Source organism: Ranitomeya variabilis, chromosome 6 (genome assembly GCF_051348905.1).
Source record: "Ranitomeya variabilis isolate aRanVar5 chromosome 6, aRanVar5.hap1, whole genome shotgun sequence".
Classification (NCBI taxonomy): Eukaryota; Metazoa; Chordata; class Amphibia; order Anura; family Dendrobatidae; genus Ranitomeya; species Ranitomeya variabilis.
This window is the reverse complement of record NC_135237.1, coordinates 50,062,374-50,086,636: the sequence shown is the minus strand read 5'-3', so window position 1 is coordinate 50,086,636 and position 24,263 is coordinate 50,062,374.

Below are 24,263 nucleotides of genomic sequence, written 5' to 3'. Positions count from 1 at the left end.
GAGAGGTTAGTTACTGCACTGTACTACATATATAGTGCAGTGTATTATCAATGTGATCAAAGAATCTCATGTTTAAATTCCCTTTTAGGATTAGTAAGTATTGTAAAAAACTGTTTTAAAGTGTAAAAAATATATCCTGTGTGTGTATATAGATATACATAGAACATATACGCTGTATTATTATTTTAATACATGATGAATGCCATAAAAAGAACATTGAGAAGTATGCTAAAATAGCTGTTTCTGTTCTTCTTGCCTCATAAAAACATAAAATTAAAAGTGATTAACATTTTATGTTTTTCAAAATTGTACCAATAAAAACTATAGCTCATTACACACACAAAAACAAGCAATATCTAATATCAACAATGTTTGTTAACCCCATCACCTTCGGGTCATTTTCCATTTTTGCGTTTCTGTTTTTGTTTTCTCCCCTTCTTCCCAGAGCCATAACTGTTTTATTTTTCAGTCAATAAGGTCATGTGATGGTTTGATTTTTGCAGGACGAGTTATACTTTTGCCCGACTCCATTGATTTTACCATACAGTGTACCGGAAAACAGGAAAAAATATCCAAGTGCGGTGAAATTGCAAAAAAGTGCAATTCCACAATTTTTTTTGTCTACCATGTTCACCAAATGCTAAAACTGAACTGTTATTATGAATCTCCAGGTCATTACAAGCTCGTAGATGTATAGGTTCTTTTTTATTTAAGCAGTAAAAAAAAAGAATCAAAGGTTTGTTAAAAATACAAAAAAAAAATTGTGTCATGTTCTGTGACCCGTAGTGTCTCTATTTTTTGGGATCTGGGGCTGGGTGAGGGCTTATTATTTGCGCACTTAGGTGATGTTTTTATTGATACCATTTTGGTGTAGATACAATGTTTTGATCGCCCGTTATTGCATTTTAATGTAATTCTGCCGTTTTTCTCGTTATGTCGTTTACCGATCGGATTAGTTATTTTTATATATTGATAGACTGGGAAATTATGAACGCAGCGATACCAAATATGTTTTTTTTTTTTATTATTTTGAATGGGGCGAATAAGGGTGACTAAAACTTTAATTTTTTTTTAATACTTTTAAAAACAGTTTTTTTTTACTTTACATTTGCTTCAATAGACTCCATGGAAGACTAGAAGCTGCAATCATCCCTGTTATGACCCCAATGGCAGAGGGTCTCAAAAGTAAATACCAAGTCTGCAAACACAAAAAACCAGCTCATAGGGCAGTGGTAACTGGGCTGACCGTATATCTAATCCTAGCACCACAAATAGCAGCAGCCGGGGAACGTGCCTACGTTGGTTCTAGACGTCTCGCGCCAGCCGGAGAACTAACTAACCCTAGAAGGGAAAAGATAGACCTTTCTTGCCTCCAGAGAAAAGACCCCAAAAGTTGGATACAAGCCCCCAACAAATAATAACGGTGAAGTAAGAAGAAAAGACAAACGTAAGAATGAACTAGATATTTAGCAAAGAGAGGCCCACTGACTAATAGCAGAATATAGTAAGATGACTTATACGGTCAGCAAAAACCCTATCAAAATTTCCACGCTGGATATTCAAGAACCCCCGAACCGTCTAACGGCCCGGGGGGAGAATACCAGCCCCCTAGAGCTTCCAGCAAAATCAGGAATCACATTTAGTACAAGCTGGACAAAAAAATAAGAACAATGCAAATAACCAAAAAACCAAGAAGCAGGACTTAGCTTAATTTTGCAAGATCCAGGACCAGCAGACAGGAGCAAACAGAAAGGAACTGATTACAACGATGCCAGGCACCAGACTGAGAATTCAGGAAGTTTATATAGCAACACCCCTGGACTAACGACCCAGGTGGGTGCCAAACTGAGGAAAGACAATCCCAGAGTCATATCACTAGTGACCACAAGAGGGAGCCAAAAAAGTCTAATTCACAACAGTACCCCCCCTTTAAGGAGGGGTCACCGAACTCTCACCAAGACCACCAGGGCGATCAGGATGAGCAGCGTGAAAGGCACAAACTAAATCGGCCGCATGCACATCAGAGGCAACCACCCAGGAATTATCCTCCTGACCATAGCCCTTCCACTTGACCAGATACTGAAGCCTCCGCCTGGAGAGACGAGAATCCAAGATCTTCTCCACCACATACTCCAACTCGCCCTCAACCAACACCGGAGCAGGAGGCTCAACAGAAGGAACCACAGGCACAACGTACCGCCGCAACAAAGACCTATGGAACACGTTGTGAATGGCAAACGACACCGGAAGATCCAAGCGAAAGGACACAGGATTAAGGATTTCCAATATCTTGTAAGGACCGATGAAGCGAGGCTTAAATTTAGGAGAGGAGACCTTCATAGGAACAAATCGAGAAGACAGCCATACCAAATCCCCAACACGAAGTCGGGGACCCACACCGCGGCGGCAGTTGGCAAAACGCTGAGCCTTCTCCTGTGACAACTTTAAGTTGTCCACCACATGATTCCAAATCTGCTGCAACCTATCCACCACGGAATCTACCCCAGGACAGTCAGAAGGCTCCACATGTCCCGAGGAAAAACGAGGATGGAAACCAGAGTTGCAGAAAAATGGCGAAACCAAAGTAGCGGAACTAGCCCGATTATTAAGGGCAAACTCAGCCAACGGCAAGAAGGTCACCCAATCATCCTGATCTGCAGAAACAATACACCTCAAATAAGCCTCCAGAGTCTGATTAGTTCGCTCCGTTTGTCCATTAGTCTGAGGATGAAAGGCAGACGAAAACGACAAATCAATGCCCATCTTAGCACAAAAGGATCGCCAGAACCTGGAAACAAACTGGGATCCTCTGTCAGACACAATATTCTCAGGAATGAAGTGTAAACGAACCACATTCTGAAAGAACAAAGGAACCAGATCGGAAGAGGAAGGCAGCTTAGGCAAAGATACCAAATGGACCATCTTGGAAAAGCGATCACATACCACCCAGATGACAGACATGCCCTGAGACACCGGAAGATCTGAAATGAAATCCATGGAAATGTGTGTCCAAGGCCTCTTCGGGACAGGCAAGGGCAAGAGCAACCCGCTGGCACGAGAACAGCAAGGCTTAGCTCGAGCACAAGTCCCACAGGACTGCACAAAAGACCGCACATCCCGCGACAAGGAAGGCCACCAAAAGGACCTAGCCACCAAATCTCTGGTGCCAAAAATTCCCGGATGCCCTGCGAACACCGAGGAATGAACCTCAGAAATGACTCTGCTGGTCCACTTATCAGGAACAAACAGTCTGTCAGGTGGACAAGAGTCAGGTCTACCAGCCTGAAATCTCTGCAACACACGTCGCAAATCCGGAGAAATGGCTGACAAAATAACTCCCTCTTTAAGAATACCAACTGGTTCTGCGATTCCAGGAGAGTCAGGCACAAAGCTCCTTGAAAGAGCATCAGCCTTCACATTCTTTGAACCTGGTAAATACGAGACCACAAAGTCAAAACGGGAGAAAAACAATGACCAACGGGCCTGTCTAGGATTCAGACGTTTAGCAGACTCGAGATACATCAGATTTTTGTGATCAGTCAAGACCACCACACGATGCTTAGCACCCTCGAGCCAATGACGCCACTCCTCAAATGCCCACTTCATGGCCAACAACTCCCGATTGCCAACATCATAATTCCGCTCAGCAGGCGAAAACTTCCTAGAGAAAAAAGCACATGGTCTCATTACAGAGCAACCAGGGCCTCTCTGCGACAAAACGGCCCCTGCCCCAATCTCAGAAGCATCCACTTCAACCTGAAAGGGAAGTGAGACATCAGGCTGGCACAAAACAGGCGCCGAAGTAAACCGGCGCTTCAACTCTTGGAAAGCTTCCACGGCTGCAGGAGCCCAGTTAGAAACATCTGAACCTTTCTTGGTCATATCCGTCAAAGGTTTAACAACGCTAGAAAAGTTAGCGATAAAACGACGGTAGAAGTTAGCAAAACCCAAGAACTTCTGAAGACTCTTAACTGACGTGGGTTGAGTCCAATCATGAATAGCTCGGACCTTGACTGGGTCCATCTCCACCGCAGAAGGGGAAAAAATAAAACCCAAAAAGGGAACCTTCTGTACTCCAAAGAGACACTTTGAGCCCTTAACAAACAAAGCATTCTCACGCAAAACCTGAAACACCATCCTGACCTGCTCTACATGCGAGTCCCAATCATCAGAAAAAAACAGAATATCATCCAGATAAACAATCATAAATTTATCCAGATACTTCCGGAAAATATCATGCATAAAGGACTGAAACACTGAAGGAGCATTAGAGAGCCCAAAAGGCATCACCAAGTACTCAAAATGACCTTCGGGCGTATTAAATGCAGTTTTCCATTCATCTCCTTGCTTAATGCGCACAAGGTTGTACGCACCACGAAGATCTATCTTGGTGAACCACTTGGCACCTTTAATCCGGGCAAACAAGTCCGACAACAGAGGCAAAGGATACTGAAATTTAACAGTGATTTTATTCAGAAGCCGATAGTCAATACAAGGTCTCAAAGATCCGTCCTTCTTGGCCACAAAAAAGAATCCCGCACCAAGAGGGGAAGAGGATGGACGGATATGCCCCTTCTCCAGAGATTCCTTGATATACGAACGCATTGCGGTATGCTCAGGTACAGACAGATTAAATAATCTTCCCTTAGGAAATTTACTACCTGGAATCAAATCTATAGCGCAGTCACAGTCCCTATGAGGAGGCAGAGCACTGGACCTGGACTCGCTGAATACATCCTGATAATCAGACAAATACTCAGGAACTTCCGAAGGAGTAGAGGAAGCAATAGACACCGGCGGGGAATCACCATGAATTCCCTGACAGCCCCAACTTGACACAGACATTGCCTTCCAATCCAAGACTGGATTATGGGTCTGTAACCATGGCAGACCCAAAACGACCAAATCATGCATTTTATGCAGAACAAGAAAACAAATCACCTCCCGATGTTCAGGAGTCATGCACATGGTTACCTGTGTCCAAAACTGCGGTTTATTTTCCGCCAATGGCGTAGCATCAATACCTCTAAGAGGGATAGGATTTACCAACGGCTCAAGAACAAAACCACAGCGCTTGGCAAATGACAGATCCATAAGACTCAGGGCAGCACCTGAATCCACAAACGCCAGAACAGGGTAGGAGGACAATGAGCAAATTAAAGTCACAGACAACATAAATTTAGGTTGCAAATTACCAATGGCGACAGGACTAACAACCCTTATTAGGCGTTTAGAGCATGCTGATATAACATGTGTAGAATCACCACAGTAAAAACACAACCCATTCTGACGTCTATGATTTTTCCGTTCATTTCTAGTCTGAATTCTACCACATTGCATTAAATCAGGTGTTTGTTCAGACAACACCACCAGAGGATTAGCGGCTTTGCGCTCCCGCAAACGCCGGTCAATTTGAATAGCCAGCGCCATGGAATCATTCAGACTTGTAGGAATGGGGAAACCCACCATCACATTCTTAATGGCTTCAGAAAGGCCATTTCTGAAATTTGCGGCCAGAGCACACTCATTCCACTGAGAAAGCACGGACCATTTCCGAAATTTTTGGCAATACACTTCAACTTCATCCTGGCCCTGAGAAATAGCCAGCAAGGTTTTTTCTGCCTGAATTTCAAGATTGGGTTCCTCGTAAAGCAATCCGAGCGCCAGAAAAAACGCATCAATATTTGCCAATGCCGGATCTCCTGGCGCTAGCGAGAAAGCCCAATCCCGAGGGTCGCCCCGTAAGAAAGAGATAACAATTTTAACTTGCTGAGCTGAGTCTCCAGATGAACGGGGTCTCAGAGATAGAAACAATTTACAATTATTCCTGAAATTCCTAAACTTAAATCGGTCTCCAGAGAACAGTTCAGGAATAGGTATTTTAGGTTCAGACATTGGACTACTGGTAACAAAATCTTGTATGCCCTGCACACGAGCAGCAAGCTGATCTACACTTGTAATCAAGGTCTGGACATTCATGTCTGCAGCAAGCTCAAGCCACTCAGAGGTAAAGGGGAGGAAGAAAGAGAGGGAAAAAAAAAAAACTCAGAATTTCCTTTCTTATTATCCCACTTCTGCAATGCATTAAACATTCAACTTTGGCCTGGCATACTGTTATGACCCCAATGGCAGAGGGTCTCAAAAGTAAATACCAAGTCTGCAAACACAAAAAACCAGCTCATAGGGCAGTGGTAACTGGGCTAACCGTATATCTAATCCTAGCACCACAAATAGCAGCAGCTGGGGAACGTGCGTACGTTGGTTCTAGACGTCTCGCGCCAGCCGGAGAACTAACTAACCCTAGAAGGGAAAAGATAGACCTTTCTTGCCTCCAGAGAAAAGACCCCAAAAGTTGGATACAAGCCCCCAACAAATAATAACGGTGAGGTAAGAAGAAAAGACAAACGTAAGAATGAACTAGATATTTAGCAAAGAGAGGCCCACTGACTAATAGCAGAATATAGTAAGATGACTTATACGGTCAGCAAAAACCCTATCAAAATTTCCACGCTGGATATTCAAGAACCCCCGAACCGTCTAACGGCCCGGGGGGGAGAATACCAGCCCCCTAGAGCTTCCAGCAAAATCAGGAATCACATTTAGTACAAGCTGGACAAAAAAATAAGAACAATGCAAATAACCAAAAAACCAAGAAGCAGGACTTAGCTTAATTTTGCAAGATCCAGGACCAGCAGACAGGAGCAAACAGAAAGGAACTGATTACAACGATGCCAGGCACCAGACTGAGAATTCAGGAAGTTTATATAGCAACACCCCTGGACTAACGACCCAGGTGGGTGCCAAACTGAGGAAAGACAATCCCAGAGTCATATCACTAGTGACCACAAGAGGGAGCCAAAAAAGTCTAATTCACAACACATCCCATCGCTTGTGCTACACAGAGCAGGGCTGTAACACTGGTACCTATTGGTCAGGATGCGTATTGGTATTACAATGCCATTGTAACCTGTGTATACTCGATGTTATGCATATTGATTGCACTTTGTCTATTGGTAGCCACAAGGACTATACCAACATGATATGATATGTAGCATGACTTGTCTTCCATTCTAGCTCTTTGTATTACTTCTCTTGATTACAGATATAAGCAGTCTATACATTACAGCTATATGACAACCATGTGTTAGCCATATCCTTACTTGTCACACTTTATCAAAAGGCATCAAATCAATCTAGCGAAAAGGTGAGATATGGTCTTGTGATCAAATTATACAAAATTGGCCTTCTAGAAAAAATTAAAATGATTTTCCAAGAAATAAATAATAAAAAATAGAAAACCTGCAGCAGAGTTAACAAAGTACAGCAGATCTGAACTTTGTCTTATTACAAAAACATTTGTCCTTTCACAGTACTTGAGTTTCCATCTCACAGGCAGCCTGTGTGAGGAGAAGGGCAGTACAGCTGGGCTGACATCACAGTGAGACGACTGCAAATGTTTGTTGTGTTTGTAATGAGATAAGGTTCAACTCTGCTGTACTTTCTTAGCTCTGCTGTACTGTTAGTTCTGATCGCACTGCAGACTGTCAGTCATTACATATCACACTGGCCCCTTTCATTTAGAGTAAGCTCTGAAAGCAGATTCTCAAGGAGATTTATGTCTGGCCCATAGATCTTAACAGCGTATTTACATACAAGACAAATGTGCATTTTTCTGGGATAAAACATAGGATCGCAGATATAAAGGTATCATTTTATTCAACTTTCTATAACCTATGTGGCCATATTGATGGCTTAGGAGAGTTGATCCTAGTAATAGATTCCCTTTAACCCATCCCCAACATTAGTAGTACATGTGTTACAAGTTCAGGAAAGACAATTATGGCAGCTAAATAGGAAAAGGTTCTTTACAGTAAGAGCAATCAGCCTGGAATGCCGATGACAAAAGCTAGTAATGGCAGTTACTACTGTATGACAACATTTAAAAAAGGTCCGGATGCTTTTTTAACAAAACATGACATTGTGAGTTATAAATAATCTAGCAATATAAAATATATACTGTAACTTTGAAGATAGGTTGAACTTGATGGTCCTAGGTCTTTTTTCAACCTATGTAATTATGTGAACTGTACATCTGGGAAAATGCTTGAAATATAATTCCCTATAATACTGTTTTACAAGTAATTTCCCCTTATTTTTTTCTGTGTAAAGAGCTAGCTATAAATCGAATCTCTGGATTTAAAAAGTGCAAAACCCTCCTGAAACACTTGCATGTTTAATCTGTATTTCTTATGGTGCCTAAGGGAAGCCATAATAATAGGCGCCTGCTTGGTAACAAGTGCAGTTATTCGCCTCTATAATGAAGTGATTTACCAATGATGAAAGGGTTAATACTTGGGTCCTGCATCAGTAATAGCCCCTGCAGTAACCATGACAACTGTTATGAGGTCATAAACAAGTGTGATAATGAAGATTCCATAATAGAAGGCCGCGCTGCCACAATCAGTGCCATTACTGATGCGCCTGAGGACGTTGAGCTTGACCACCCCACGTAATGTGCCGACCTTGGTGAAATTTGGAGGTTCTAGCAGGGAAAGGGTTTGTCTGCTTCAGACACCCCCAGGGCATGGGAAGGTAACCGAGGGGGATCCCCAGCATAGGATTCCCTTTTGTTATTCTCTACCAAGAGCTGCTCTCCTTTGGGAGTTCATGGAAGCACCTATGACTTTAATGGGTGATAAATTGGGATGGGAGAAGGGGGAGGGGGTATTTCTCCTATTAGGGGTTATCCGTTATGAACAATCCCTGTAACCAAAAGTCTAAATTTTTGAGAGGTGGACCTGGATCTGTAAGGAAGAAATGGTTCATCCATCTGGGCAATCAGATCAATCAAATTGGGTCTAGCAACCAATGTGGTGACCGATATCGCAGCCAGATCTCTCCCACATCCGGTTTATAACATTTATAGCCTATATTTGTTATGTCGTTCTCTGTAAATCTGGTAAAATGTTCAAATGTTAAAACATGTAACATCTGTTATATATCGGCACTAACTCTCTAAGCCCAAGGGAAGGGCGATCCTCCAGCCATGGTTCCCTAGAGGTTTCCACCATGGGGTTTTTCCTCTCCTGAGTGCTGGAGGGTGACTCTTCGTGAGTCGGGGGTTGTGCCATTTTTGGTGTCATGTTTATGTAAATAAAATTGAGAACGTTTGACACCTAATTACAATGCTTCGTGTATTTATTTTGTGTGCGTCTGTGTGATTCATTTTGTCTGGGAGTCGGGGTCCATCACATGTCACTGTGTCATAGGGCCGAACATCTGCCGGCCACAGTTTTGCCCCAGGTGTTTCTCCTGCTCTGCTGAATATCATGGAGCAGAGAAGCAAGTGTGCACTCATCATTGGAATAAGGACTTATATTACAGCAGGATTACAAGCAGCTTCCTCGCCTCATTTACACTGTGAGTATTTTGGCCAGTATTTTACATCAGTATTTGTTAGCAAAAAAACAGACAGGAGCAAACACTGAGAAAAATAATAACTGAATGACTTTCACCTCTTCTGTGTTTTGGATCCACTCCTGGAGTCTGTTAACAAATACTGATGCAAAATATCGCCATGTAACAGTGCTGTAAATCCTTACTGACTTCATCATTACATTGATGACAGCGCTGCAGTCAGTAACTTAGCTCAGTGACTCTGCTTGAGTTGACATCATAAGCTGCTGAGCTCACTAATTGTCTGCAGCGCTGTCGATGTGAAGTCAGCGCTGCAGACAATAACAGATACCATGGGTGGCACCAGAGATTCAGCCCTGGAGCAGGGGAGAGTGTGTAAAGTACAGGGGAACACAGATTTCACTTTCTGAATACCCTTCATAAAAACCGACGCATTTCGGACCAGGACTAAGAACGTTGTAACGTTTGAAACGCGTTGGTTCCTATAGAAAGTGTTCACTTCAACCTTTTGCAAAGTTTGCATATTTGTTTCACTTTTTAATGGATTAAATTAAAAAATTATATTCTGGAAGCTGGATCCTTTACTGTTCTAGGACTTATTTACTTTTTTTAATACTACAAAAATTGAGGTGTGTTGAATTTTTGAAATCTTGCGAATTATATGTGTTTTATTTGCGGGATTTCCCCATACAATTTAATGAGATGCCAAATATTCGCATATAAAAAATTCATATGGGTTTTTATTACATTTCAGCAGCAAAAAAATGGATTTAATGCACGTGAACACATAACATTATCAATAAAGCATTATCAAAGCTCACTGCAAACAGGAAGTTTACAAAACAAAGCAATGTTAATTTAACCCCTTCATGACCCAGCCTATTTTGGCCTTAATGACCTTGCCGTTTTTTGCAATTCTGACCAGTGTCCCTTTATGAGGTAATAACTCAGGAACGCTTCAACGGATCCTAGCGATTCTGAGATTGTTTTTTCGTGACATATTGGGCTTCATGTTAGTGGTAAATTTAGGTCGATAATTTCTGAGTTTATTTGTGAAAAAAACGGAAATTTGGCGAAAATTTTGAAAATTTCGCAATTTTCACATTTTGAATTTTTATTCTGTTAAACCAGAGAGTTATGTGACACAAAATAGTTAATAAATAACATTTCCCACATGTCTACTTTACATCAGCACAATTTTGGAAACAAATTTTTTTTTTGCTAGGAAGTTATAAGGGTTAAAATTTGACCAGTGATTTCTCATTTTTACAACAAAATTTACAAAACCATTTTTTTTAGGGACCACCTCACATTTGAAGTCAGTTTGAGGGTTCTATATGGCTGAAAATACCCAAAAGTGACACCATTCTAAAAACTGCACCCCTCAAGGTGCTCAAAACCACATTCAAGAAGTTTATTAACCCTTCAGGTGTTTCACAGCAGCAGAAGCAACATGGAAGGAAAAAATGAACATTTAACTTTTTAGTCACAAAAATGATCTTTTAGCAACAATTTTTTTATTTTCCCAAGGGTAAAATGAAAAACTGGACCACGAACGATGTTGTCCAATTTGTCCTGAGTACGCTGATACCTCATATGTGGGGGTAAACCACTGTTTGGGCATACGGCAGGGCTTGGAAGGAAAGGAGCGCCATTTGACTTTTTGAATGAAAAATTGGCTCCAATCTTTAGCGGACACCATGTCGCGTTTGGAGAGCCCCCGTGTGCCTAAACATTGGAGCTCCCCCACAAGTGACCCCATTTTGGAAACTAGACCCCCCAAGGAACTTATCTAGAAGCATAGTGAGCACTTTAAACCCCCAGGTGCTTCACAAATTGATCCGTAAAAATTAAACAGTACTTTTTTTTCACAAAAAAATTATTTTAGCCTCAATTTTTTCATTTTCACATGGGCAACAGGATAAAATGGATCCTAAAATTTGTTGGACAATTTCTCCTGAGTACACTGATACCTCACATGTGGGGGTAAACCACTGTTTGGGCACATGGTAAGGCTCGGAAGGGAAGGAGCGCCATTTGACTTTTTGAATGAAAAATGATCTCCATCGCTAGCAGAGACCATGTCATGTTTGGAGAGCCCCCGTGTGCCTAAACATTGGAGCGCTCCCACAAGTGACCCCATTTTGGAAAGTAGACCCCCCAAGGAACTTATCTAGAAGCATAGTGAGCACTTTAAACTCTCAGGTGCTTCACAAATTGATCCGTAAAAATTAAAAAGTACTTTTTTTTCACACAAAATTTCTTTTAGCCTCAATTTTTTCATTTTCACATGGGCAACAGGATAAAATGGATCCTAAAATTTGTTGGGCAATTTCTGCTGAGTATGTTGATACCTCATATGTGGGGGTAAACCACTGTTTGGGTGCACGGCAAGGCTCGGAAGGGGAGGCGTGCCATTTGACTTTTTGAATGGAAAATTAGCTCCAATCGTTAGCGAACACCATGTCGCGTTTGGAGAGCCCCTGTGTGCCTAAACATTGGAGCTCCCCTACACGTGACCCCATTTTGGAAACTAGACCCCCCAAGGAACTTATCTAGATGCATAGTGAGCACTTATAACCCCCAGGTGCTTCACAGAAGTTTATAACGCAGAGCCGTGAAAATAAAAAAATAATTTTTCTTTCCTCAAAAATGAGTTTTAGCCCAGGATTTTTTAATTTTCCAAGGGTAATAGGATAAATTGGACCCCAAATGTTGTTGTCCAGTTTGTCCTGAGTACGATGATACCCCATATGTGGGGGTAAACCACTGTTTGGGCACACGGCAGGGCTCGGAAGGGAAGGCACGCCATTTGGCTTTTTGAATGGAAAATTAGCTCCAATCATTAGCGGACACCATGTCACGTTTGGAGAGCCCCTGTGTGCCTAAACATTGGAGCTCCCTAACAAGTGACCCCATTTTGGAAACTAGACCTCCCAAGGAACTAATCTAGATGTGTGGTGAGCACTTTGAACCCCCAAGTGCTTCGCAGAAGTTTATAACGCAGAGCCGTGAAAATAATAAATGTGTTTCCTTTCCTCAAAAATATTTTTTTAGCCCAGAATTTTTTATTTTTGCAAGGGTAACAGGAGAAATTGGACCCCAAAAGTTGTTGTCCAGTTTCTCCTGAGTACGGTGATACCCCATATGTGGGGCTAAACCACTGTTTGGGCACATGCCGGGGCTCGGAAGGGAAGTAGTGACGTTTTGGAATGCAGACTTTGATGGAATGCTCTGCGGACGTCACGTTGCATTTGCAGAGCCCCTGATGTGCCTAAACAGTAGGAACTCCCCACAAGTGACTCCATTTTGGAAACTAGACCCCCCAAGGAACTTATCTAGATGTGTGGTGAGCACTTTGAACCCCCAAGTGCTTCACAGAAGTTTATAACGCAGAGCCGTGAAAATAATAAATGTGTTTCCTTTCCTCAAAAATATTTTTTTAGCCCAGAATTTTTTATTTTTGCAAGGGTAACAGGAGAAATTGGACCCCAAAAGTTGTTGTCCAGTTTCTCCTGAGTACGCTGATACCCCATATGTGGGGGTAAACCACTGTTTGGGCACATGCCGGGGCTCGGAAGGGAAGTAGTGACGTTTTGGAATGCAGACTTTGATGGAATGGTCTGCTGGCGTCACGTTGCATTTGCAGAGCCCCTGATGTGCCTAAACAGTAGAAACACCCCACAAGTGACCCCATTTTGGAAACTAGACCCCCCAAGGAACTTATCTAGATGTGTGATGAGCACATTCAACCCCCAAGTGCTTCACAGAAGTTTACAACACAGAGCCATGAAAATAAAAAATCATTTTTCTTTCCTCAAAAAAGATGTTTTAGCAAGCAATTTTTTATTTTCACAAGGGTAACAGGAGAAATTGGGCCCCAATGTTTGTTGCCCAGTTTGTTGTGAGTACAGTGATACCCCATATGTGGGGGTAAACCACTGTTTGGGCGCACGTCAGGGCTCGGAAGGGAAGTAGTGACATTTGAAATGCAGACTTTGATGGAATGGTCTGCGGGCGTCACGTTGCATTTGCAGAGCCCCTGATGTGCCTAAACAGTAGAAACACCCCACAAGTGACCCCATTTTGGAAACTAGACCCCCCAAGGAACTTATCTAGATGTGTGATGAGCACATTCAACCCCCAAGTGCTTCACAGAAGTTTACAACGCAGAGCCGTGAAAATAAAAAATCATTTTTCTTTCCTCAAAAAAGATGTTTTAGCAAGCAATTTTTTATTTTCACAAGGGTAACAGGAGAAATTGGGCCCCAATGTTTGTTGCCCAGTTTGTTGTGAGTACAGTGATACTCCATATGTGGGGGTAAACCACTGTTTGGGCGCACGTCAGGGCTCGGAAGGGAAGTAGTGACATTTGAAATGCAGACTTTGATGGAATGGTCTGCGGGCGTCACGTTGCATTTGCAGAGCCCCTGATGTGCCTAAACAGTAGAAACACCCCACAAGTGACCCCATTTTGGAAACTAGACCCCCCAAGGAACTTATCTAGATGTGTGATGAGCACGTTCAACCTCCAAGTGCTTCACAGATGTTTACAATGCAGAGCCGTGAAAATAAAAAATAATTCTTCTTTCCTCAAAAATTATGTCTTAGCAAGTAATTTTTTATTTTTGCAAGGGTAACAGGAGAAATTGGACCCCAACAGTTGTTGCCCAGTTTGTCCTGAGTACGCTGGTACCCCAAATGTGGGGGTAAACCACTGTTTGGGCACACGTCGGGGCTTGGAAGGGAGGGAGCACCATTTGACTTTTTGAATGCAAGATTGGCTGGAATCAATGGTGGCGCCATGTTGCGTTTGGAGACCCCTGATGTGCCCTAACAGTGGAAACCCCTCATTTCTAACTTCAACACTAACCCCAACACACCCCTAATCCTAATCCCAACTGTAGCCATAACCCTAATCCCAACCCTAACCCCAACACACCCCTAACCACAACCCTAACCCCAACACACCCGTAACCCTAATTCCAACCCTAGCCCTAATTCCAACCCTAACCCTAAGGGTATGTGCCCACGTAGCGGATTCGTGTGAGATTTTTCCGCACGACTTTTGAAAAATCTGCAAGTAAAAGGCACTGCGTTTTACCTGCGGATTTACAGCAGATTTCCAGTGTTTTTTTGTGCGGATTTCACCTGCGGATTCCTATTGAGGAACAGGTGTAAAACGCTGCGGAATCCGCACAAAGAATTGACATGCTGTTGAAAATACAACGCAGCGTTTCTGCACGGAATTTTCCGCACCATGGGCACAGCGGATTTGGTTTTCCAAAGGTGTACACGGTACTGTAAACCTGATGGAAAACTGCTACGAATTCGCAGCGGCCGATCCGCTGCGGATCCGCGGCCGATCCGCTGCGGATCCGCGGCCGATCCGCTGCGGATCCGCGGCCGATCCGCTGCGGATCCGCTGCCAAATCCGCACATGCCATAACCCTAACCCTACCCGTAACCCTAACCCTAGTTCTAACCCTAACCACAGTGGGAAAAAAAAAAATATATATTTTCTTTATTTTATTATTGTCCCTATCTATGGGGGTGATAAAGGGGGGGGTTTATTTATTATTTTTTTTATTTTGATCGCTGTGGTAGAACCTACCACAGCGATCAAAATGTACCTGTAAGGAATCTGCCGGCCGGCGGGCGTACTGAGCATGCGCCCGCCATTTTGGAAGATGGCGGCGCCCAGCGAGGAGACGGCCGGACACCGGGAGGATCGGTAAGTATGAAGGGGTGGTGGGGGGGTGGATCTGAGCACAGGGGGGGTGATCGGAGTACGGGGGGAGCGGACAGCAGGACGGGGGAGCGGGCAGGAGCACAGGGCAGCGGAGCACAGGACGGAGGGGACCGGACCCCATAACGGAGCGGTGGGGGGGCGATCGGTGGGGTGGGGGGTGGTCACTTCAGGTTTTCCAGCCATGGCCGATGATATTGCAGCATCGGCCATGGCTGGATTGTAATATTTCACCTGTTTTTTAGGTGAAATATTACAAATCGCTCTGATTGGCAGTTTCACTTTCAACAGCCAATCAGAGCGATTGTAGCCACGGGGGGGGTGAAGCCACCCCCCCTGGGCTGAAGCACCACTCCCCCTCTCCCTGCAGATCGGGTAAAATAGGAGTTAACCCTTTCACCCGATCTGCAGGGACGCGATCATTCCATGACGCCACATAGGCGTCATGGGTCGGATTGGCACGGGTTTTCATGACGCCTATGTGGCGTCATGGGTCGGGAAGGGGTTAAAAAATTATATTCAAAAAGAAGCAAGAGCGAAACTGAAAAAAATGCAGTAAAAACATGTAAAAAACACTCAAAAGGCAACGAAGAAACACAAATAACCCAATCTGGCAAGTTGAAGAATGAAATTCTGCAGGAAATCTACAGCGTCAAAATCTCACCAAATACTCATCGTAGAAACATAGCCTTAGGGGGTAATTTCACTGATTGTGAGACAGGAGATGAGAGACAAGTCTGCTGCCGATGGGAGAGAATTTGTGGTCTAAATTATGAGATTGTCCAGCTAAGAAAAAAGTGCACAAAAAACCCCAAAACAAAATATTTTGATATTGTATCTTGAATAATACTAAAGGAATATAGGGGTGTCCTTTGTCGGTGATCCTCGTGGTCAGTGTGGTTACATAGAACATGTCTTGCTCTTGCCTCTGGACGGCTGTTATACCCTGCAGTAACTGACAATCCACAGATATGAATAAGCACTGTATTGTGAGCGGCAGCCAGGGCCGTAGTCATGGCCCACATAGGTGTCACTTTAGTGTGCCCTGACCACCCGCATCACATATATACAGTCCCACTATCTCACTTGCCTGGTTCTCAGAGTCGTCTTCCCTTAGAGGCAGGGACACTTCTTCACATAAAGAGACAGAGTCCAATTCCAACTTAAAACGTAGAACTTTGCTTGTTTCCAATTGCAGCACCACATCAGTTACAGAATCAACACAGAGTTCTGCACAGTTCACATCCTTCGCTTTCCCTGTGCTCTTCCCTATGTCTTTTAGGTTGTACCCGGTTTGTCCCATCTCGACCGGTACTGCAGCGTACTCCCTGTTCAGCTTTGCTACATTCAGGAGTTCCCTTGTCTGTTTTGCCCCAGACAAAACGGCATCTGCCCAAGTAGAAAGCTGCCACATTTTGGAGCGACCTGCTTTTCTGTTCTGTGGTGACTTCTGCTATCACCTCTGCTCTCACTTCTGCTGTCCTGCTGCTCTCACTTCTGCTGTACTGCTGCGCTCACTTCTGCTGTCCTGCTGCGCTCACTTCTGCTGTCACCTCTGCTCTCACTTCTGCTGTCCTGCTGCTCTCACTTCTACTGTCCTGCTGCTCTCACTTCTGCTGTCCTGCTGCGCTCACTTCTGCTGTTTCTCTGCTCTCACTTCTGCTGTCCTGCTGCTCTCACTTCTGCTTTCCTGGATGACTGGGCTTCACACTTAACATTATGTGGCCCACTGCTTAGTTGGGGGCCCCTAGGCCCAGCTGACCTGCCTGGGCTCCCTAGCCTGACTGACCCCAAACCAGGAAATCCTCCTGTCTTACCCACAGTTGGCTTCTCCTAAGTTAACTGTTATTGTTTCTGAGTTCCTATCTCTATTCTCAGTGTGCTATAATGCCCCCCTCTAGTGGCTAACCCATACTCTTAGAGCTGCTTAAAATGTACAGAAACTGGCCAATACCCCATCACCATTTTTTTTCGACCAAAATTTAGAACATTTAAGGGAAGCGACAGTATAATAAAGAGACACAAGTCTCCATTAGGATCCTCTAAAAGCCAGTGCAGTGCCCCAGGGTGCTGGTCGTTGCAGTAATGTCATTCTTCCACCAGGGGGAGTGATGCTACATTTGGAGGCAATAAAGGAGATCTCTCTATCACAAACACACAACACACTTCACACTCCAGTCCACCAGGGGGAGCTATGCTCCTATTTATTAGGGCACTCTTCACAATTAGGTAAAACTGGTGGTCTGGATAGGAAGTTAGGCAGAAGCTGGCTGGGCTTCACCCAGTGAGCTGCTATCTGAGCTCCGGTCAGGTAGTTGGTCCCTGACAGGGGTGGGATCCTGTCAGAGGCCTAGACAGAAGGCAACGGAGCTGCGCCTGCCCCACGTGCGGCAGCTTCCAAGAAAGAGACACAAACAGCGAATTGTATTGTAGAGGGTGAGAAACGAAGTCATAGCAAAAGGAATGGAAACCAGAAGGTGTTCTGCCCTACACAGGCTGCCTCCTTCTGAGGCGCAGGATCCGGTAGCCGGAACACCGAGGGAGCAACAGTCCTTTATGCCTTGCTCCAGAGACCGGCAGGACAGCTAATTGCAAGTTACTGATCCGCCCTATACCCAGGAGGCACGGTGGCAACTTGTGGGGGCCGGGGTGTGCTAGAGTCCCTGTAAAAAGCCTCAGGCCACCAGTCATATGGGTTTGTCCTATCCATCGGGGGACAGAGAGAGAGACATAACATCTAGAACATCTACAACAGTTGTGAGGACCTTATGAGAGGCTCAGCAGTAAGGTACTACAACATCCAGGCGCTAGAGGAAGGCTACTGATTTCCACCCGGATAAGTGGACTCTGGATTTGCCTCCAAACCGGCCGGACTCTGCCTGCCCTGTTATCCGGTGCTCTGGACTGTGGATGCTGAAGCCTTCAGTAAAAAGGTAAGAGACTGCAACCTTGTGTCCTCGTTCTTCACTGCGCCTCACACCATCCACCATTTACCATTCACCATCTACACTCTGGGAAGCCCTGGGGATACACTTCACCTGTGGGAAGGTATACCATCTAGCTGCCATAACATCACCCCAGCGGACCCTTAAGCAGCGTCGGTCACCCTGACCGAATGCCACAGGTGGCGTCACGAACATTATCCCTTTAAAGACCTTTCCCCCTTTTACAACGGACCTCCCGAGGGCCACGGGCCGGGTCAGCCACCGTGACATCCCCCTTGAGAACCGAAGGACCCGGAGTACCCCACTGCCCTACGGGGGCGATCAGACACCAGCAATGGTCCTTGTCCAGCACCGGACAATGTAAAGTGCTAACGAATTTATATGCCCTATCTAACTAACAATTTGTGAACAGACATATATGCTGACAAGGGACAACTGAACGCTGGACAGGACGTGGTTGCTGACTGTTGTGTCTCTGCAACTGCAGGTTGTGGGTAAGAGGCATCAGCGTCTCCTTCCTGGACAGCAAATTGGGAACGGTGTAACACAGGGTAATTGAATTGCCCCATGCATTTAAATCAGGTACATAAAGCACCCATCCAGAGTTACTTCATTGATGCAAGAAATGCAATTTGTAATACAGTAACAGACCTACATAGTGCATACCTTCCAACTTTCGAGGAAGGGAAAGAGGGACAAAGTCAGCATAGCGCGCCGCGGCAAATTTTAGGCCACACCTCTGACCACACCCATTTCACAACTAGCCACGCCCCAACCACACCCATTTAGCACTTCTGATCACAATGTTTCGTAAACAATAATTATAAACAAAAAAAATATGGCCACACATGACGCTCCATACTCTACAATGGCCACACACGACGCTCCATACTGTACAATGGCCACACATGACGCTCCATACTGTACAATGGCCACCCACGATGCTCCATACTGTACAATGGCCACACACGACGCTCCATACTCTACAATGGCCACACATGACGCTCCACACTGTACAATGGCCACACACGACGCTCCATACTGTACAATGGCCACCCACGATGCTCCATAGTGTACAATGGCCACACATGACGCTCCATAGTGTACAATGGCCACACACGATGCTCCATACTGTACAATGGCCACACACGACGCTCCATACTCTACAATGGCCACACACGACGCTCCATACTGTACAATGGCCACACACGACGCTCCATACTGTACAATGGCCACCCACGATGCTCCATAGTGTACAATGGCCACACATGACGCTCCATAGTGTACAATGGCCACACACGACGCTCCATAGTGTACAATGGCCACACACGACGCTCCATAGTGTACAATGGCCACACACGACGCTTCATACTGTACAATGGCCACACACGACGCTCCATAGTGTACAATGGCCACACACGACGCTCCATAGTGTACAATGGCCACACACGACGCTCCATAGTGTACAATGGCCACACACGACGCTCCATACTGTACAATGGCCACACACGACGCTCCATAGTGTACAATGGCCACACACGACGCTCCATAGTGTACAATGGCCACACACGACGCTCCATAGTGTACAATGGCCACACACGACGTTCCATAGTGTACAATGGCCACACACGACGCTCCATAGTGTACAATGGCCACACACAACGCTCCATAGTGTACAATGGCCACACACGACGCTCCATAGTGTACAATGGCCACACATGACGCTCCATAGTGTACAATGGCCACACACGACGCTCCATAGTGTACAATGGCCACACACGATGCTCCATAGTGTACAATGGCCACACACGACGCTCCATAGTGTACAATGGCCACACACGACGCTCCATACTGTATAATGGCCACACATGATGCTCCATACTGTATAATGACCACATATGATGCTTCATACTGTACAATGGCCACACATGATGCTCCATACTGTATAATGGCCACACATGATGCTCCATACTGTATAATGGCCACACATGACGCTTCATACTGTATAATGGCCACACATGACGCTCCATACTGTATAATGGCCACACATGACACTCCATACTGTATAATGGCCCCACATGATGCTGCGTACAGTATACTTGCCCCACGTGATGGTCCATACAGTATTATGGTGCCACATGATGCTTTGTACAGTATAATGGCCCCACACGATGCTGGGTATAGTATAATGGCCACACATAATGCTGGGTACAGTATAATGGCCCCTCACGATGCTCCATACAGTATAATGGCCCCACACAATACTATGTGCAGTATAATGGCCACACATGGTTACCCCACCCCATCATTGCCTTCTCCATCACTACACACAGACACCTTTCACCGCGCTCCCTCGCAGCAGCCGGCAGCTTCCACGCCCACGGCGCTGAATGGTGTCATCCAGCTGCGCCGCTGACTGCTCACGTCGCTGCAGCTGTGATACGCCACTGAAAAAGACCTCCGTGTCTCCTGTGCCAGTCAGTGTCAAAGCGAGGAGCAATATCTGCTCCGATCCGACACAGCCAGCGTCCGCTCCGTACACCCCGTACACATGCGACTCCGCTCCATACACCTCGTACACACACGACTCCGCTCCATACACCTTGCACATGCGGCTCCGCTCCGTACACACACGGCTCCGCTCCGTATACCTCATACACACACGGCTCCTCCCCATACACCTTGTACACACACGGCTCCGCTCCATACACTTCGTACACACACGGCTCTGCTCCATACACCTTATACACACACGGCTCTGCTCCGTACACCTCATACACACACGGCTCCTCTCCATACATCTCGTACACACACGGCTCCACTCCGTACACCTCGTACACACATGGCTCCGCTCCACACACCTCGTACACACATGGCTCCGCTCCATACACCTCGTACACACATGGCTCCGCTCCATACACCTCGTACACACACGACTGCGCTCCATACACCTTGCACATGCTGCTCTGCTCCGTACACACACAGCTCCGCTCTGTACACCTCATACACACACGACTGCGCTCCATACACCTTGCACATGCGGCTCCGCTCCGTACACCTCATACACACACGACTGCGCTCCATACACCTTGCACATGCGGCTCCGCTCCGTACACCTCGTACACACACGACTGCGCTCCATACACCTTGCACATGCGGCTCCGCTCCGTACACCTCGTACACACACGGCTCCGCTCCATACACATTGCACACGCTGCTCCACTCCGTATACCTTGTACACACATGGCTCTGCTCCGCACACCTCGTACACACGCTGCTCCGCTCCGTACACCTCGTACACACGGCTCCGTACACGTCTTACACACACGACTCTGCTCCATACACCATTCACACGCTGCTCCGATCCATACACCTTGTACACACGCTGGCTCTGCTACATTAGTGTCAGACTGTCACAGGGGCTTTGGCTTAGCCCTTTTTATGCGTGGGGAAATAGGGAGCTGCAGCTGCTCCTCCTCAAATGCACTGACTGGAGACAGACGTGTCAGTGAGTCATCGATCTGTGACATCGACTACTCACTCACACTGGGCGCTCTGCAATAAGAACACAGCAGTGAGCACTGAGCAGCCGAGGCAGAGGGAGGCTGTGTGTCCATCCCTCCCTGCTCAGCCCCACTCACGATTACTAGGCAGGCATTATAATTAGCAGCTCCAGTCCACTCACACTGGTCTGCTGCTTACATTGCCGCCGGCACCCAGGCTGTGTTCGGCTGTTACGTACCTCAGGCTCAAACTAGAAGGGAGTCCCCTCTCTCTCCCTCTCTGAACAGTGACGCTGGGAGACTCAGGAACATGGGGAAGGGGCGTGGCCTAACAAAAGGGGGCGTGACGGAAGCTTATACTGCTGTCTCCCGGGATCAGAGCGTCCTGCGCTGGACAGCGGGGCAAAGAATCAAATCCGGGACAATCCCGCACAATGAGGGACGGTTGGGAGCTATGATAGTGTCCTGATGGCACCGGAAAATGCTATGTTGACAGCATGGAATCTCATTTATTCAGGAAACTTTTTTGAAAGTTTTTTCCTCTTAATACAGTATATTGCATTAATCATATTGTATATCACTGTGTACTTACAATTGCTCATTTTGCTTTTCTACCCAGCTAATTCTTCCCTTTTCCATTAGCTCTATATCACTTGATGTAGAATTGTAGTTCTAATGATGACTCATGCAGGGAAGAGAGGCTTCCTGTTTCTGCATAGAGCTTAGAAGGATTCAGCTAGTCTGTTTTTACTCACGTGACATCATAGACCTAATAGAAAAGAAAATAATTAAGAAGGGAATAATGAAGGGCAGAAGGGAAAAATGAGGAATTGTAAGTACACAGTGCTGTATAATATGATGATTGCAATATATTAGTAATATGAGGAGTGCCTATTAAAATTTATTTTAATTCAATTGACACATTTTATGATGCCGTCAGATATTAAAGCTTTTCTTCTAGAGTTTATTTAGGTGTCTGGTTCATGTAGGAAACTGGGCTCATAAGATGTGTTTCTCTTCAAGAACTGCAATGAGAAATCATATCTATCCCCTTATATGGATACATTTTGGTCAATGATTTTTAAATGATTTTTGTCATTTGTTTTGATCGTGAAGTACATTTTTACCATAAGTGTGGTTTTTGTTTGAAAGGATTGAAACTTTTCAACATTTTCCAACTTCTACCTATTTGACAGTGAAAAGTGGACAGCACTATGATGCCACACGAATAACGTCAATTTATCTATAAGAAAGCTGGACATGTGAGCGTGCCCATATAATGAGTACTTGTTTATAATGGATAGAACACTATGAGAATATTGGAGGAGTGAAAATGATCTAATATTTCTTTACTCTATCTTATACTCATCATCGATTACAGGCTGTTAATAGCCAACAGCTGCAGTCACAATTTTACAGAATAAATAGCAGTAATCTGCCAGCAGTAATTTCTGACTCAGTGCCTTGAGGTTTAGATTATTGATACTTAGAATAGGCCAGTATTATCAGATCAGCACAAGCGCTGTTAGGGTACTGTCACACAGTGCAATTTTGATCGCTACGACGGCACGATTCGTGACGTTCTAGCGATATCGTTACGATATCGCTGTGTCTGACACGCTACTGCGATCAGACATCACGCTGAGAATCGTACGTCGTAGCAGATCGTTTGGAACTTTCTTTCGTCGCTTGATCACCCGCTGACATCGCTGGATCGTTGTGTGTGACAGCGATCCAGCGATGCGTTCGCTTGTAACCAGGGTAAACATCGGGTAACTAAGCGCAGGGCCGCGCTTAGTAACCCGATGTTTACCGTGGTTACCAGCGTAAAAGTAAAAAAAACAAACAGTACATACTTACATTCCGGTGTCTGTCCTCCAGCGTCTCAGCTTCTCTGCACTGTGAGCGCCTGCCGGCCGGAAAGCGAGCACAGCGGTGACGTCACCGCTCTGCTTTCCGGCTATGGTGCTTACACAGTGCAGAGAAGCTGAGACGCCGGGGACAGACACCGGAATGTAAGTATGTACTGTTTGTTTTTTTAACGTTTACGCTGGTAACCAGGGTAAACATCGGGTTACTAAGAGCGGCCCTGCGCTTAGTAACCCGATGTTTACCCTGGTTACCAGGGGACATCAGCATCGCTCCAGCGCCGTGATTGCAAAGTGTGACCGCAGTCTACGACGCTGGAGCGATAATCATACGACGCTGCGACGTCACGGATCGTGCCGTCGTAGCGACGAAAATTGCACTGTGTGACAGTACCCTTAGAATGAGTCACCGCACTGGTGCAAGCACTACAATCACTGCCGGACTGGGGTGACAAGGGCCCACCAGTAACATTGACTTTGGGGGGGCCCACTTTTCACCTGCATGCAAATATTATACTACCTTCGTTCACAAATTTACCCATATCTCTATATAGTAATAAACTGGGTAATTTGGTTAATGAATGATGAGATGCTGCTTTTTTCTGTACAGAGTGAATCAAGTGAATTATGCCAAGTACTGCCCATACAGTGGGGTTGGGGGCCCAGATCTACACAGGGGCCCACCGGGGGATTCCCCTGTTACCCTGTGGGCCAGTCCGAGCCTGTATGTACGTCATGATCAGGAAGGACTTAACGACCAATGTAGTAGATGTAAGTATAG